The sequence below is a fragment of the Aquarana catesbeiana genome, linkage group LG07 (genome assembly GCF_042186555.1).
Source record: "Aquarana catesbeiana isolate 2022-GZ linkage group LG07, ASM4218655v1, whole genome shotgun sequence".
Taxonomy (NCBI): domain Eukaryota; kingdom Metazoa; phylum Chordata; class Amphibia; order Anura; family Ranidae; genus Aquarana; species Aquarana catesbeiana.
This window is the reverse complement of record NC_133330.1, coordinates 8,610,411-8,624,020: the sequence shown is the minus strand read 5'-3', so window position 1 is coordinate 8,624,020 and position 13,610 is coordinate 8,610,411.

Here is a 13,610-nt window from a genome sequence, read left to right as displayed (position 1 = left end):
TAGGGAGATGTAGCAGAGATTGGGGGAGAAGTTCAGAACATCCTTCCTCCAGGAGAAGTGCACTTCTCATACACAGAAATAATGATCTCTGCTGGAGGAAACACGGCCCCTCCCCCTTCTGCTCACCAGAGAAAGCACTGATAAAACAACATTTAAAGGATCACTAAAGCTATTTTTTTTAAAATAACAAACATATCATACTTACCTCCACTGTGCAGCTCGTTTTTCACAGAGTGGCCCCGAACCTGGTCTTCTGGGGTCCCTTGGCGGCTGTCTCGGCTACCCCCCCCCGCAAGGACTCAACACTTTCATGTGGGCTCCCTCACATGGTGTTGAGTGCTTGCGGGCACGCTCCCATGGTACAGCCGGCGGCCATAGCTGCTCACTGTATCACTCGGCCCCGCCCCCCGGCGCGCCGCATCATTGGATGTGATTGACAGCAGCGCGAGCCAATGGCTACGCTGCTTTTAATCCATCCACTCTAGCCAATCAAAGGCCAGGCTGAGCAGTGAAGAGGATGTCGGGAGCGAGCGCCGGACTTTCGAGGGGTCAGGAAAGTAAAACGGGGGGGCTGGGGGGGCGGTATTGTCAGATGTTTTTTCACCTTAATGCATAGAAGGCCTCCCCGCCTCCCTCTCCTCTCCTCCAGATGTCAGCAACTCCTACTCTGTATTCAAAGAAGCCACGCGGGGGAAGGGGGCGTGTACACTGTGTACCCATTGGCTGAGGAAGTAGTGGAGGAGCAGTTATAGCCTCTGAAATTTTACGAATCACATCTCACTGCATACAGGTTTTCTTAGGCAAATCATTTTTTGAGAATTTGTTGCAAAGTTTCTTCCCTGGAGATCCTGCCAGTAACAGCACTTCCTATTGTACACTGACAACACTAAGCCTCTGTCTCTTTATTAGCCAATGAGATGTCAGCCTGGGGAATGTAGTCCTGGAGTTGGCTGTCTGATAGGCCACCCAATAGTCAACTGACAAGGCTTGTATGGCGGGCTGACAATGCTGCTACTAATTTTAAGCCCAGGTTCACACTATAACACGCTGCGGATCACACAGGAGAGCTGTGCGTCCCTGTTCCCCGTTTCAGGGACAAATCAGGGCCGATTCTATGCCTGAATTCTGCCCTGAAATGGAGCCAAAGACGCACAGCGTTTTTGTACAGTGCGCTCCGCAGCCACCCCAGAGATATGTGAACCGGCTCCATAGGGAGCCAGTCACATTCTCCTGCTATGCGAATTAGATGCGGAGAAACGCACATCTAATTCGCATAGGTGTAATCCCGGGCTAAGGCAGCAACCTGGAGCCATCCAAGGTGGATCACTTTTCAGAGGTATTTGACAGGCAGCTCAGAGGTCATATGTTGCCTCCAGGATGCCTGTTTTAACCCTTGAAAGCCTGCAGCACCGTGACACAAGGTTGTGCATTACATACAGTTGTAGAGCAGTTGTGGCACAGCCCCGTTCACTTGAATGGATCGTACTTGGTAGTGGGACTGCCTGCCACTAGGGTTGCCACCTGTCCGGGATTCTCCCGGACAGTTTGGGTTTTGAATCATGCGTCCGGGTTTCAGGCTGCATGAAACCCGGACACATTATTCAGACAGGACTATGACTTCCCTGCAGGGTTTCTGGCTGCAGTTGTCTAAGCTGAGAGTGTCTATTATACTCTCTTTCACACTGCCCAAAGCCAACACTAACATTTCCCCCCCAAACACAGACGGGAGAGGAGAGAGGGCTCGATCTGCACCTACCCCTCTGTGTCTGCTCACACTCCAATCTCCAGCGCTGTGCCTCAGAAAAGGAAAGTGGGGGCTGGAAATTTGAAGTCCAGCAGCCTCAGATACATCTGGATGAGAGTTAATGACTGGTGATGGTGGTAGAAGAAATTTCAGTAAAATTTACCTTCTGTTCAGCGGGGATTTGAAGATTGTGTACAATATCTGAAGAAGTTGATAAATTGTCTGAAGACTTTGATACATTGTTTGCATATTCACTATTTGCACTACTGAATTTATTTTGTGTTTGGACTTTTTATACACATATTATTATTATTATTATTATATTATGATGTTGGTGCTCAGTTGAAACCGCTTTTGTATGTTGGCACTTTACAGTGGCGGCTGGTGAAGTTTTAGGATAGGGGGGGTGCCAGGCCCCGCCCTTCCTTTTTGACCCCTCCCACTTAGGGAAAATGGGTGTGGTTTTAGTGAAATAGTGGGCGTGGATCTAAGGTGGTGTGGTTAGTGTCTGAGTTGAAGGAGGGATGGAGGGAGAGAGGGATGGAAGGACAGCAGGCCCAGATCCAGATCCAGAATATGTGTATTCTAGAAAGTTTAACAATCAGCAGATAAAGATACTCCAAACACCTGGTGTTAGCACTTTAATTATCCCGGCACCATGGTTGCTATGGTGTCAGGATGATTGAAGTGCATTGTTTTTATTATTATATTGTAATATAAAATGAAATCATTCAACTCACCATAAGCAGAATCAGTGGGAGCCCCGAGCGTGTCACTAGCCACGTCGCCTGCCACCAGATGCCATCAGGTGTCCCCAGGGGAGTCCCTCCTTACATCAGGTGCCCCCAGCGGAGTTCCTCCTTACATGCAGCCTGTGTCACATAAAATGCAGCCTGTGTCACCACCAAATTGCAGCAGCATGTGTCACCACCAAATTGCAGCAGCACGTGTCACCACCAAATTGCAGCAGCATGTGTCACCAAATTGCAGCAGTATGTGTCACCAAATTGTAGCAGCATGTGTCACCAAATTGCAGCAGTATGTGTCCCCAAATTGCAGCAGTGTCACCAAATTGCAGCAGTATGTGTCCTCAAATTGCAGCAGTGTCACCAAATTGCAGCAGTGTCACCAAATTGCAGCAGTATGTGTCACCAAATTGCAGCAGTGTCACCAAATTGCAGCAGTATGTGTCACCAAATTGCAGCAGTATGTGTCACCAAATTGCAGCAGCATGTGTCACCAAATTGCAGCAGCATGTGTCACCAAATTGCAGCAGTGTCCCCAAATTGCAGCAGTATGTGTCCCCAAATTGCAGCAGTGTCCCCAAATTGCATCAGTATGTGTCCCCAAATTGCAGCAGTGTCCCCAAATTGCAGCAGTGTCCCCAAATTGCAGCAGTATGTGTCCCCAAATTGCAGCAGTGTCCCCAAATTGCATCAGTATGTGTCACCAAACTGCAGCAGTATCTGTCCCCAAATTGCAGCAGTGTCCCCAAATTGCAGCAGTGTGTCCCCAAATTGCAGCAGTGTCCCCAAATTGCAGCAGTATGTGTCCCCAAATTGCAGCAGTGTGTGTCACCACCAAACCCCCCTCCCCCGTTACTTACCTTGCTATGTGTTGTCCTCTCCAGCGGTGTCTCCTGTGGAGAGCTCCTTTCTTCTCATACTTCCTGTTTCCTCTTGAGAGAGAGAAACAGGAAGTGACATCATACTCAGATGTCAATCAAACCGCCCGGCGATAGTAATAGATACTAGCGCCGGGCGGAAGCTACTCGGCGCTTTACAAAGCGCCGCAAGGTGGGCTAAATGCCCTCAAATGCAGGGCCACGTCTGCAATCTCGTGATTGCATAGACGTGGCGCTTCCCACAAGTGCACTGTGTCTGGCGTCGCACTGTGTCCGGCGTCCGAACACAGTGCACTTAAGGACCGTTTTTTGTTTTTATTTTTTTTAAAGGGCCAGCTTTAAACATTTTTTTTTTTACATTTTTTGTTTGTTTGTGAATGCCTGGAGGGGGGGCGGTGCCCAGGCGCCCCCTATGAATGGGCTGCCACTGGCACTTTATTAGGAAAGGAGTGCTGTTTAATCCATTAAGTATTGATTTTTACTTATCCATTTTTCTTTTCTACAATGTGCTGCTCCTTACCAACTTTCACCTGTTTAATTATTCTAGTTGCACTAATTATCCTTCCACTTTTCGCTGGTTCTGGGGTTTTTAACCCCTCATTCACAAAATGAGAGACAAATGAGGAGGAAAGAGGGACAGAGGGACTTTGTTCCAAATCAGGGACAGTCCCTCCAAATCAGGGACAGTTGGGAGCTATGATAATGGTAAGTACTAACATGGCCATTGGCCAAGTGAACTTGTGGCTGGTTGGTGTGGGGGAGGTGGAACGGTGATTTATGTGCCTATTTTTACCACCGCCCATTTAAACAAGGCCGTAGTGTTGTCAGCCTGCCACAGGAAGTGTTGTTACTAACAGGATCTCCAAGTAGGAAGTAGGAAAATTTTCAAAAGATTAACAACAAAAAAACAAGCTACTTAAAACTGTATACAGTGAGGGACATTTGCAGTGTCTACAGATGGTTGTCCGCTTGTTCCTCTTGTTCCTCGTGTTCCTCATGTGGGGTTTGGATTTTGAAGATGATTCTTCACCTCGTTTTTAGTGGTTGTGGCTTTCTCTGACCTCTCCAGGCTATCAAACCTGCTGACTTGCAGTTCTGTTAACCTTTTAGTCCATTTCAGGTTTGGGTACAACATACTCCTCCGGCTTAATTTTTGTTTTATGGTGTCCTCTGTGACCTGAAGCAAAATATCTTCATATATCTCTGTATACCGCTCTGATCTTGACATGTCTGTACACAAAAAAAAAAGCCATCACCAATAGAATCAATGGAAGACCAAACATCTGTTAAAAAAAACAAAATGTACGGAATGTTCTGTAGTATATAGAAGAGCCACGAGGCAGAAACACAAATCCCATTTCTCAGCAGATCAATGTTCTTACCCCCAGCTGTGTCCAGTCTTCATCAACGCCATGTTAGCCCATGCAAAATGTCAAATCTGATCCATGACCTTATCATGTAGAGAGGAGAAAGGTGACTAATGAGACAATCATATGAGATGCATATAAAACACAACAAGGCAGTATTTTTTATAGATTCTGTGCAGGCCAGTCAAGTTCCTCCACCCCAAACTCACTCATTCATGTCTTTATGGACCTTGCTTTGTGCTCTGGTGTGCAGTCATGTTGAAACAGGAAGAGGCCATCCCCAAACTGTTCCCACAAAGTTGGGAGCATGACATTGTCCAAAATGTCTTGGCATGCTGACGCCTTAAGAGTTCCCTTCACTGGAACTAAGGGGCCAAGCCCAACCCCTGAAAAACAACCCCACACCATAATCCCCCCTCCACCAAATAATTTGGACCATTGCACAAAGCAAGGTCCATAAAGACATGGATGAGCGAGTTTGGGGTGGAGGAACTTGACTGGCCCGCACAGTCCTGACCTCAAACCGATAGAACACTTTTGGGATGAATTAGAGCAGTGATTGCGAGCCAGACATTCTCAACCAACATCAGTGCCTGACCTCACAAATGTGCTTCTGGAAGAATGGTCAAACATTCCCATAGACACACTCCTAAACCTTGTGGACAGCCTTCCCAGAAGAGTTAAACCTACTATAGCTGCAAAGGGTGGGCCAACTAAATATTGAACCCTACGGACTAAGACAGGGATGCTATTAAAGGCTGGCGTCCCAATACATTTGGTAATATGGTGTATACAGTATCTGTTCAATAGGGATAAGCCAAACACCCCCCCCCCCCGGTTCGGTTCACACCAGAACCTGCGAACAGACTGAAAGTTTGCGCAAACTTTAGAACCCCATTAAAGTCTATGGGACTCGAACGTTAGAAATCAAAATTGCTAATTTTAAAGGCTAATATGCAAGTTATTGTCCTAAAAAGGGTTTGGGGACCCGGGTCCTGCCACAGGGGACATGTGTCAATGGTAAAAAAAGTTTTAAAAACAGCCGTTTTTTCAGGAGCAGTGATTTTAATGAGCCTTAACCACTAGCCTACCGCCCACCATCATATGACGGCGGGACAGTAAACCTCTTGTTCTGGGCGGACATCATATGACGTGAGCCTGTTTAAACAGGGCATGCGCGTGATCGTGAGCACGCAGCCCTGTACTGTTAGTGGCGGCGTGTCCCCGAGACACTGCTCGTCATCGGCAGGGGTGAACAGCCACTGGGCATGGCTGTTTACCACCTGTTTGGCCGTGATGAAGTCACGGGCGATCACGAATTGTAAATCTATTGCATTGCACGGCGCATGCGCGCAATCGTGAGCGCGCTGCACGTGCACATCGGTGGTGGCGTGTTCCCGGTAACACTGCTCATCACAGACGATAGTACACAGCCATTGGCCAGGGCTGTGTACCATGTGATCGGCTGTGATCCATTCACAGACGATCACTAACAGTAAACAAAGAGCTGTCACTAGCTGTTACTAGCCCTTCTCTCCTCACACACCGTCTCCAGTGTGAGGAGAGAAGAGCCAGGAGCAGTGAGTTACAGATCTATGTTTAGTAGTGTCTGCACCAACACCACACCTGTCCCATCGCCCCCCCAATTGTCATCTGTCACCAACGGTCACCCCATAAAAGTGCACCTGTCACATAAGAGACTGCCATCAGTGACCATCAGCGGTGCAACCGTCACCCATCAGTGACCTGCCCTGTCACCCACCAGTGACCGTGCCCTGTCACCCGTCATCCATCAGTGACCGTGCCCTGTCACCCATTAGTGACCATCAGCGGTGCACCCGTCACCCATCAGTGACCGTCGCCTGTCAGTGACCGTCGCCTGTCAACCATCTGTGACCATCACCTGTCACCGTCCGTGGTGACCTGTCACCTATCAGTGACCATCAGCGGTGCACCCGTCACCCATCAGTGACCGTCGCCTGTCAGTGACCGTCGCCTGTCAACCATCTGTGACCATCACCTGTCACCGTCCGTGGTGACCTGTCACCTATAAGTGACCATCAGCGGTGCACCCGTCACACATCAGTGACCGTCACCTGTCAGTGAACGTCGCCTGTCAACCATCTGTGACCATCACCTGTCACCGTCCGTGGCCTGTCACCCATCAGTGACCATGCCCTCTCACCCGTCACCCATCAGTGACCGTGCCCTGTCACCCGTCACCTATCAGTGACTGTGCCCTGTCACCCATCAGTGACCATCAGCGGTGCACCTGTCACCCATCAGTGACTGTCGCCTGTCAACTATCTGTGACCATTACTCGTCACCGTCTGTGGCCTGTCACCCATCAGTGACCATTGCCTGTCACCCATCAGTGACCATCGCCCATCACACCATCATCAACTCTCAGTGAATGTCACCTGCCACCCATCGCACAGCCCATCAGTGACCGTCACCTGCCACCCATCTGTCACCCGTCGCACAGCTACCCGCCACACAGCCATGTCCAAAAGAGGATATACTAGTGAGGAGGCGTTCCAGATCCTCTCTATGACTGATGAGAGCACTGGGGAGTTCTCATCAGATTCCAATTCTGATTCCCGAATCAAATTCGGCATTTGAACCAATCGAGAGTAGTAATGATTCGGATGAAGAATGGGTCCCTCCTAAAAGGGCACGACACTCTGGAAACCAGGAAGCCGCCAGCAACCAGGATTATATTCCTAGGCCCAGTACCAGCGCTGCCGCCAGAAATAGGCCCCAGGAATAAAGGCCCAGTACCAATGCTGCCGCCAGCAATAGGCCCCAGGAACAAAGGCCCAGTACAAGTGCTGCCGCCAGAGATAGGCCCCGCGCACAAATGCCCAGGCCCAGTACCAGTGCTGCCACATCACACCTGAGTACCAGCACAGGAAATTCAACTCCCCCAACTACTGGAGTGTCATGTCCCCCAAGAGCCAGGGCCGCTACATACATGCCAGATGGTCTTGCCAACCCAATATGGCTGCCTTCCAACTGGGGATCACCAATTATTCCCCCTTTCACAGCACAGCCAGGTGTGCAGGCCAACACCCAAAATTTCACAGAGATCAATTTTTTTTAACTGTTTTTGCCCGACACTTTGCTGCAAATTTATTGTGCACCAGACAAATTTGTATGCCCAGCAGTATATTGCCAGCAACCCCCAATCATCTTATGCCCATCCGTTTGAGTGGAGAGATTTGAATTTGGAGGAGTTCAAATTGTTTTTGGGCCTCACCCTAAATATGGGGCTTACAAAAAAAAATGAAGGACATACCTATTGGTCCACCAACCCCATCCACCATATGCCTATGTATTCTGCCGCAATGTCCAGGTCCTGATATGAGATGATTATGAGATTCTTTCATTTTAATGACAACACCCAGTGCCCTCCCCGCAATCATCCAAATTCCGATAAGTTATACAAGATTCACCCACTGATAAATTTATTTTCCCAACGATTTGCAGAACTATATGTCCCCAAGAAGAATATATGTGTGGATGAGTCCCTTGTACCATTTTCAGGCCGGCTAGGAATAAAACAATATATTCCTAGCAAAAAGGCCAAATACGGAGTAAAATTTTACAAGCTCTGTGAGAGAGCCACGGGATATCTATATGCGTTCCGCATATATGAAGGAAGAGATTCCCAGCTCCAGCCCCCGGAGTGCCCGGCCTACATGGGCAACACTGGAAAATCGTATGGGACCTGGCTTACCCACTTCTGAAAAAAGGATATCATATATACCTGGACAACTTTTATACCAGCCTGCCCCTTTTCAGACACCTATATGTCAAAAAAACCCTGGCCTGCGGAACCTCAAGAAAAAATAGGAAGGGCTTCCCACAATCCATAGTGAACAAAAAGCTGCAAAGGGGGGAAAGAGCAACACTGAGATGCAATGAAGTGCTGGCCTTGAGGTGGAAGGATAACAGGAACGTGCACATGATGTCCACCATTCACAATGACACTACAGTTGTAGTTCAGCGAAGACGAGGTCCCATTGAAAAACCGACATGTATCCAAGACTATAATCTCTACATGGGGGGGGGTGGATTTCAATGACCAAATGATTCAGCCCTATTTGTCAATAAGGAGGTCCCGATACTGGTACAAGAAGGTAGCAATTTATCTAATCCAATTGGCCATTTACAATTCCTACATAGTCTACACAAAATCCACAGAAAGCCCTGCCCCCTTCCTAAAATTCATAGAAGTAGTAGTCACGTCCCTCATCTATCAACAAAGACCCCCCCAGAAGACCTTTGTTCTGATGCTGTTAGCCGACTTCATGAACGCCACTTCCCGTACAACATTCCACCATCGGAAGCAGGCCGAAGACGGCAAAAAAGATGTCGTGCGTGCAGCAGAAGAGGTTTTCGAAAAGATATCAGCTTCCATTGTCCCCAGTGTCCCTCCTAACCTGGCCTTTGCATTGGTGAATGCTTCGAACTGTATCATACATCCCTAAATTATTAGCCCATATTTTCCCCATTTTCACTGATCATTTTCCATGCTTCCCAAAATAACCATGCCACTGCCTTCAACGTGAACTGACCCTGGCCTGCTTTTTGACTATGCCTCTGCCTACCGTTTGGACTGCTTCCACATGAACTGACCCTGGCCTGTTTTGACTATGTCTCTGCCCACCGTTTTGACTGCTTGCTCGTGAACTGACCCTGGCCTGTTTTGTGACTATGCTTCTGCCCATTGCTTGGACTGCTTGCACGTTAACTGACCCTGGCCTGTTTTATGGACTATGCTTTTGCCTACCGCTTGGACTGATCTGTTGCCCTGCTACTATAGTACACAGGGGTCTCACATATGTGAGGGGCTCCAGAATAGTTTTTCCGGATGGAGAAAACTATTTTTTTGTTTTCTCCGGGTTTTGTAATTTCCGGATTAGGGTCTGGAGTTCGGAGGCTTCATAGAGATTTGGGTGGGTCGAAGCCTCTACCCCTGTGCCCTTGTGCACATGTCTTACCCGATTGCGGTCCTCAGCCTGCTGCTGACTTACTGCCATCATGCCTTTGCCTGCCACATGAATGGACCACACCTCTGCCTGCTACTTTGACTATGCAAATAATTAGCTGTAGCAAGAGGCAGTATGTTTATGAAGGGCTGGAGAGCAGTACAATAATGAGTGTCTGCAGGTAACAGTGTACCAGGACCAATATTATGGCTGTGCTGGCTGTCTCTGCCTGGACAATTTCTATGGACAAATGCTTTGGCTGTGTTGACAATATCCTTGTGCTGACTATAGACAATATTCCTGCCTGCTGCCTGGATAATTACTATTGCTGTCGCTAAGCACATCACTGACTGCTGCCTGGACCAGTGCTCTCTTCTGTGGACACTACTAAAAGCACAGGTAATACTTTTTTTTTTACCCTTTCCGCAATAGAATTTATTTTGGATTGTAATTCTTGGTATGTACATGCTATGTGTTAGAAATATGAAGGGCCTTCAAAAATGATAGGTTGCCAGGAAATTATCTATGTAATGTATGCTCCTAGAACGCCTTATTCTGCTACTTGGATGTTGGGCCTCAGTATGTGGCCAAGCTGTGTAAAAGTCTCACACATGTGGTATCCCCATACTCAGGAGGAGTAGCAGAATGTATTTTGGGGTGTCATTTTTGCTATATGTTGGAAATATCTTATAAATGGACAACTTTGTGTAAAAGAAATGCATTTTCATTTTTTTTCCACATTTTCCAAAAACATCTGGAAAAAAAATAACCGTTCAAAAGACTCATTGTGCCTCATAAATTATACTTTGGGGTGTTTTCTTTCCAAAATGGGGTCATTTTGTGGGCAATTCCATTGTCCTGGTACTCCAGGGCCTTCAAAAGTGTAATAGGTGGTTGAGAAATGAGATGTGCAATTTATGCTCGTAGATCGCCTGATGGTGCTACTTCAATGTTGGGCCTTTGTATGTGGCCAGGCTGTGTAAAAATCCCACACATGTGGTATTGCCATACTCAGGAGGAGTAGCAGAATGTATTTTGGGGTGTCATTTTTGCTATGTATTTGCTATGTGTTGGAAATATCTTATAAATGAACAACTTTGTGTAAAAAAAATGCATTTTCATTTTTTCTCCACATTTTCCAAAAACTTCTGAAAAAAAAATAACAGTTCAAAAGACTCATTATGCCTCATAGATTATACATTGGGGTGTTTGCTTTCCAAAATGGGGTCATTTTGTGGGCAATTCCTTTGACCTGGTGCTCCAGGGCCTTCAAAAGTGTAATAGATGGTTGAGACATGAGATGTGCAATTTATGCTCGTAGATCGCCTGATGGTTCTACTTCAATGTTGGGCCTTTGTATGTGGCCAGGCTGTGTAAAAGTCCCACACATGTGGTATCCCCATACTTGGTAAGAGTAGCAGAATGTATTTTGGGGTGTAATTTGTTGTATGAATATGCTCTGTGAGAGAAATAACCAGTTAATATGACAATTTTGAAAAAAAAACAAACACACAAAAAAAATCTTCCTTTTGCAAAGAATTGTGGGAAAAAATTACAACTTAAAAAAACTCACCATGCTACTTACTCAATACCTTGGAATGTCTACTTTCTAAAAAGGGGTCATTTGGGGGGTATTTGTTCTTTTCTGACTTGTTAGTACCTCAAGAAATGAGATTCACCTGATGTATTGAAAGCTTGATCAGATGTTTTCAATTTTCAGTGATTGGCACCATAGTTTGTAGACTCTATAACTTTCACAAAGACCAAATAATTTACACTAATTTGGGTTATTTTTACCAAAGATATATAGCAGTATAAATTTTGTCCAAAATTTATGAAGAAAAATTACTAATTTGCTTAATTTTATGACAAAAACTAAGAAAAAGGCAATTTTTCACAAAATTTACGGTATTTTTTTATTTATAGCACAAAAAATAAAAAAACCATTAGTGATTAAATACCACCAAAAGAAAGCTCTATTTGTGTGAAAAAAAGGACACAAATTTCATTTGGGTACAGTGTTGCATGACTGAGTAATTGTCATTCAAAGTGTGAGAGCACCGAAAGCTGAAAATTGGTCTGGGCAGGAAGGGGATTTAAGTGCCCTGTATTGAGGTGGTTAAAGTGAAAAAAAAGTTAAATATTCCTTTAAATATTGTACCTGGGGGGTGTCTATAGTATGCCTGTCCCTGCACAAAATTACATTTTTAAAGGAATAAAAGTCATTTAAAACTGCTTGCGGCTTTAATGTAATGTCAGGTCCCGGCAATATGGATGAAAATCAGTGAGACAAACGGCATGGGTACCCTCCAGTCCATTACCAGGCCCTTTGGGTCTTGTATGGATATTAAGGGGAACCCCTCACCCAAATTAAAAAAGGAAAGGCGTGGGGCCCCCAGGCCCTATATGCTCTGAACAGCAGTATACAGGTGGTGCAAACAAGACAGGGACTGTAGGTTTGTTGTTAAGTAGAAACTGTAAGTTTGAACTGGTACATTTTTAAAGTGTAGCTTTAATGTAATGTCAGGTCCCGGCAATATGGATGAAAATCAGTGAGACAAACGGCATGGGTACCCTCCAGTCCATTACCAGGCCCTTTGGGTCTTGTATGGATATTAAGGGGAACCCCTCACCCAAATTAAAAAAGGAAAGGCGTGGGGCCCCCAGGCCCTATATGCTCTGAACAGCAGTATACAGGTGGTGCAAACAAGACAGGGACTGTAGGTTTGTTGTTAAGTAGAAACTGTAAGTTTGAACTGGTACATTTTTAAAGTGTAGCTCCAGCCAAAAAATCTATTTTAAGCTTTTTGGAAAACATAGGGAAGGGTTTTTACCCCTGTAACATTTGTTTTGCTGTCTGTGCACCTCTTCAGAAGATTTCACCTCACTTTCTGTCCCAATGACAAATGTTTTTTGAAAATTTGGGGGTTTTAGTGAAACAAGGATTGGTGATAAAGCATCAGTGAAGAGGAGACATGTTTTTCCCATATTAACTTTTACAGGAGAGAATTTCACTTCCTAGGGGTAGATTTCATCTCACTTCCTGTTGTCTCCTTCCGTTTGCAAGTAGGAGTCATTTGTAAGTTGGATGTTTGAAAGTAGGGGCCTGCCCTATATACTATGCAGAAATTAGGTGTTGGTGTTGCCACAACACTGTAAGCCCTCACAGTTACTCTTGGTGGGCACAGGAACGGGCCGTGCTGTGAAATATTAGATCAAGAATTGTAATTACATGCCATTGTTAAACGGTAGAAAAATTGGGCCTTTGGTGGTTGTGGTGGTGCTGGTGCCACAACACTGTAAGTGCTCACAGTTACTCTTGGTGGGCACTGGAACGGGCCCTGCTGTGAAATATTATATCAAGAATTGTAATTACATACACCTGTTGAACAGGGGCAAAAAAATTGGGCCTTTGGTGGTGGTGTTGCCACAACACTGTAAGCCCTCACAGTTACTCTTGGTGGGCGCAGAAATGGGCTCTGCTGTGAAATATTAGATCAAGAATTGTAATTACATACACCTGTTGAACAGGGGCAAAAAAATTGGGCCTTTGGTGGTGGTGTTGCCACAACACTGCAACCCCTCACAGATACTATAGTTGGAGTGCAGGAATGAACCCTGCTGCAAAGTATTGCATCAAATATTGTAATTATATGCCCCTGTTAAACAGTGGCTGAAAAATTGGGACTTGGGCACTGGTGCTGGTGCCACAACACTGCAACCCCTCACAGATACTATAGTTGGAGCGCAGGAATGAGCCCTGCTGCAAAGTATTGCATCAAAAATTGTAATTACACGCTCCTGTCAAACAGGGGTAGAAAAATTGGGCCTTAGCCTCTGGCCCAGAACCAAAAATGTTCTTACAAGCTATCAGCATGAAA